The sequence below is a fragment of the Tamandua tetradactyla genome, chromosome 3 (genome assembly GCF_023851605.1).
Source record: "Tamandua tetradactyla isolate mTamTet1 chromosome 3, mTamTet1.pri, whole genome shotgun sequence".
Classification (NCBI taxonomy): Eukaryota; Metazoa; Chordata; class Mammalia; order Pilosa; family Myrmecophagidae; genus Tamandua; species Tamandua tetradactyla.
Window position 1 is genome coordinate 144,311,488 of NC_135329.1, and position 5,635 is coordinate 144,317,122.

Sequence of the window (5,635 nt, forward strand, 5' to 3'; positions counted from 1 at the left end):
AACATCGGTGTGCAAACGTCCGTGTGTGTCTCTACCTTTAGTTCCTTTGAATATGTATCTAGTAATGGGATTGCTGGATCACATACTAATCCTATCCTTAGCTTCCAGAGGAGGTGCCAAACTGCCTTCCAGAGTGGTTGTTCCATTTTACATTACAACTAAGGTGTGGATAGTGTGCCTCTCTCTCTACATCCTCTCCAGCACTTATGGTTTTCTTTTTTTTTTATAATGGCCATTCTAGTGGGTGTCAGATGATATCTTATTGTGGTTTTCAATTATATTTCCCTAACAGCCAGTGAAATTGAGCATGTTTTCATGTGTCTTTTAACCATTTGTATTTCTTCTTCTGCGAAGTGTCTGTTCATGTCTTTTGCCTATATATATATGCATATATTACAAATATGTCAATATCTATATATATTTTTTGCATGGGCAGACTCTGGGAATTGAACCTGGGTCTCTAACATGGCAGGCAAGAATTCTGCCACCGAGCCACCGTTGCACTTTTTTGTCTACTTTTAAATTGGGTTGATTGTCTTTTTGTTGTTAAGTTGAAAAATCTCTTTATACATTCTGAATTCTAAACCCTTATGCTATATGGTTTCCAAATATTGTTTCCCCATTGTGTAGGTTTCCTTTCTACTTTCCTGACAAAGTTCTTTGATGTGTAAAAGTGCTTAATTTTGAGGAGTCCCATTTTTCTATCTATGTTTTCAATGCCCTTGCTTTGGGTGCAAGATCTAGGAAACTGCCTCCTATCACAAGATTTATAAGATGTTTCCCTACATTTTCTTCTAGAGGTTTTATGGGTTTAGCTCTAATATTTAGGTCTTTGATCCACTTTGAGTTAATTTTTGTATTGTGTATGAGATATGAACCCTCTTTCATTCTATTGTATATGAATATCCAGTTCTCCGAACACCATTTATTGAAGAGGATACTCTGTCCCAGGTGGGTTGACTTGAACACCTTATCAAAAATCAGTTGTCCAACCCAGCAGCAGTACTACTTGGTATATATCCAGAAGAGCCAAAAGCAGTGACACAAACAGACATTTGTATACTGATGTTCATAGCAGCGTTATTCACAATCACAAAAAGAAACAATCCAAATGCCCATCAACAGATGAGTGGTTTAACAAAATATGGTATATACATGTGATGGAATATTATGCAGCAGTAAGAGGAAATGACGTCCTGAAGCACATGACAAGATGGATGAGCCTTGAAGACATAATGCTGAGTAAAATAAGCCAGACACGAAAAGATAGATACTGTATGATTCCACTTTTATGACCATGGTAAAGGTAAAATCTGAGGCTTATAATACAGAATATAGAGGACTTAGAGATGCATAGAAGCTAGAGGTTAGTTAATGAGGTTGAACTCAAACGTAAGGGAATAGATAGAAGTGAAGGCAATTTTCTAGTGGGCCTAAGTAATATCACTATATTGAAGGTGAACATGATTGAAAGGTATTGTATAGACCTATGTGTCCCACTGATTAATAGAAATATAAATAAGTTCTTGCAAGAATTACTTCATCAAAGGACTTAAGGGCAAAGACACAAACGGACATTTGCACACCAATGTTTATAGCAGCATTATTTACAATTGCAAAGAGATGGAAACAGCCAAAATCTCCATCAACAGAAGAGTGGCTAAACAAACTGTGGTATATACATACGATGGAATATTATGCAGCTTTAAGACAAGATAAACTTATGAACCATGTAATAACATGGATGGACCTAGAGAATATTATGCTGAGTGAATCCAGCCAAAAACTAAAGGACAAATACTGTATGGTCCCACTGATGTGAACGGACATTCGAGAATAAACTTGAAATATGTCATTGGTAACAGAGTTCAGCAGGAGTTAGAAACAGGGTAAGACAATGGGTAATTGAAGCTGAAGGGATACAGACTGTGCAACAGGACTAGATACAAAAACTCAAAAATGGACAGCACAATAATACCTAATTGTAAAGTAATCATGTTAAAACACTGAATGAAGCTGCATCTGAGCTATAGGTTTTTGTTTTGTTTTGTGTTGTTTTGTTTTGATTTTACTATTATTACTTTTATTTTTTTCTCTATATTAACATTCTATATCTTTTTCGGTTATGTTGCTAGTTCTTCTAAACCAATGCAAATGTACTAAGAAATGATGATCATGCATCTATGTGATGATGTTAAGAATTAATGATTGCATGTGTAGAATGGTATGATCTCTAAATGTTGGGTTAATTTCTTTTTTTCCGTTAATTAAAAAAAAAAAAAAAAGAGAAGGGATAATTGGAGATGAAGGGATACAGACTGTACAACGGGACTGGATATAAAAACTCAGAAATGGACAGCACAATACTACCCAATTGTAATGCAATTATGTTAAAACACTGAATGAAGCTGCATGTGAGGTATAGGTTTTTTGTTTTTGTTTTTTTTGTTTTTTTTTTCTTTCTATTATTGTTTTAATTCTTATTCTGTTGTCTTTTTATTTCTTTTTCTAAATCGATGCAAATGTACTAAGAAATGATGAATATGCAACTATGTGATGTTATTAAGAATTACTGATTGTACATGTAGATTGGAATGATTTCTAATTGTTTTGTTAATTCTTTTTTTAATTAATAAAAAAAATAAATAAAAAAAAAAAAAAAAAAGAATTACTTCAAAGGTATGATTCATGTTCAGTGTTCAAGTCCAGAGTACAGGGGGAAAACTGCTATTGCATGCTATGGACTATGTTTAACAGGAAACCATCAGCACTACCACAGCAACAGCAGAGGTAAATAATGGGGGGATTGACAAGAGTTAAGGGGAGGTTTAGATTTCCTATTTGGTGAGGGCATGTTTATTGCTTAGTTTCTCTTGGGAACAACGAAATTATCTAAAACCAAGAGTGTTCAAGGACTGTGGACTTTGGGCATTTTACATGATGCCTAATGAATGCAGGTGACTGAAGGATGCACTGACAGAAGCAGATTGGCAAACGATGGTGTATACATATGATCGAATGTTGTGCTGCTACAAAAAGAAATGAAGTCGTGAGGCCTACAATGATATGAATGAACCTGTGGGATATTTGGTGAGGCAAAATAAGGCAGAAACAAAAAGAACAAGTATTGTATGGTCTCTTAAACAAAATGCTTATAAGAAAACAGGGGCCTAGATTGTAAGCTCTTATAGCAGACACATTTAGTCTGGAGTGGTAATTATTATTTCTGGATTTTGAGAGGCTGTTTTATATATGTATAACCTGGTGTTTAGAGATAAGAATGAAGCTGATCAGGTCAGGATTAAGGGAATTCAGAACACAAGGGTAAGGAAGACATTGTATATATTTTAGAACTGCACCTACTCTTTGAGACCAAAGGAAAAAAGGTTTATTTTGTCTGGAACCTAAATTTTCAGTAGCACATAATCTACCTCAACCTGTCTGGATAGCTCATTTGAATAATCCAAACACAGGGAGCCTAGAATAAGAATGAGAGCCTTTAATCCTGTACGACTTAATGTAAAGGCTGAATACACCCTAGAATATATTAAACAGGTGATCAAAAAGTATTGGCAAAGTCCCTTGAGGGATGAAAGAAAAAATATGAAACTATTAAACTTTACCACTGGGAAAACCCCTGATACTGTGTCAGATATTAGGCACACCCAAATCAATAGGCCAAGCCCTTGATCTTGAGGCTTGCTCTTCTTTGCTTATGTATGTAGCGGAGAAGCTTTGCCTACCTATAGGTATGCCTAAGAGTTACTTTCGGAGGACCTCTTTTGCTGCTCATATGTGGCCTCACTCTCTTTAAGCCCAACTCTGAAAGAGAAATCATTGCCCTCCCCCCTACAAGGGACATGACATCTGGGGTGAAAGTCTCCCTGATAACGTGGGAGATGACTCCCAGGGATGAATCCAGCCCTGGAGCCGTTGGATCAACAATTCCATCCTGAACAAAATGGGCAATAAAAGTATAACTAATTAAGTATCAGTGGCTGAGAGAGTTCAAATAGAGTCAAGAGGCTACTCTGGAGGTCACTCTTATGCAAGCTTCAGTTACACATTGCTACCTATCATAACCTGCTAAACCCTAAGCAAAACCATTCCATCCAATCCTAAAGAAGACCTAGGGCAATATATAAGATTCTACAAAGGTTCCATGCACTTGTGTAACTTTCCAGGATTCTACAACCTCTAGATGGGTCCCTGAACTAGGTAAGTCCTGAACCCTAGATGGTCCAGCCTCTCCAGAACATCAGCTAGTTCCATCTCCCTACCCCACATTATTGGCAGCCCCTTCCAACATGAAAAAGTTAGAATGGCCATAGCCCAAATACCCCTAACGAGTGGGATAGAAAGATCAAAGGTGATGCTGGAGTTATACAGATAAGGTAGAGTTTAACAAATAAATATGATTGCTGAATCATTAAATTGATACTTCTTTTAGTCTCCAGTATCCTAGAGCAGCTAGAAGTAAAAACCTAAAATTGTGGAATTGTAACCCATACCAAACTCTGTAATCTGTTCTACAACTAATTATGGTGCTGTACTTTGAAGTTTATTGATTTTTTGTATATATGTTATTTTTCATAACAAAGAAAAAGTCAATTGTGATGATAAAAAAAAAAATATGTATTCCTTTTAGCCTCCTATGTTCTGGGGCAGCTAGAAGGAAAAATCTGAGATGATGCTATAGTAGCCCATGACAAACTTCAGGGTCTGCCCTGTAACTACTTGTTGAAGAATGTTTTGAAAACTATTACTTTTTTCTTTCTTTGCTTTGTGTATGTTATATTATACAATCAAAAAAAGTCAAAAAAGAAGATCAATTGTCCATAGATGAGAGGGTGTATTTCTGAACACTCAATTTGATTCCATTGGTCTGTATATCTATCTTTATGCCAGTACTATGCTGTTTTGACCACTGTAGCTTCATAATATGCTTTAAAGTCAGGTAGTGTGAGACTTCCCACTTCATTTTTCTTTCTCAAGATATTTTTAGCTATTCAGGGTACCCTGCCCTTCCAAATAAATTTGGTTATTGGTTTTTCTATTTCTGCAAAGTAGGTTTTTGGGATTTTAATTCTGCATTGAATCTATAAATCAATTTGGGTAGAATTGACATCTTAACTATACTTATTCTTCCAGTTCATGAACACAATATGCCCTTCCATTTATTTAGATCCTTCATGATTTCTTTAAATGATTTCTTGTAGTTTTCTGTGTATGTATCTTTTGTATCCTTAGTTAAATTTATTTGTAAATATTTGATTCTTTGGTTGCTATTGTAAATGGAATTTTTTCCTTGATTTCCTCCTCAGATTGATCATTACTGGTGTATAGAAACACTACTAATTTTGAGGTGTTGATCTTGTACCCCACCACTTTGTTGTACTCATTTATTAATTCTAGTAACTTTGCTGTAGATTTTTTGGGATTTTTAACATACAGTATCATATCATCCGCAAACAGCAAGAATTTTACTTCTTCCTTTCCAATCTGGATACTTTTCCAGCTTTTTCTTGTCTAATTGCTCTGGCTTGACCTTCCAGCACAATGCTGAATACGATGATGATCCTTGTCTTTTTCCTAATCTTAGGGGTAAAGCTTTCAGTCTTTCCCCATCTAGGAT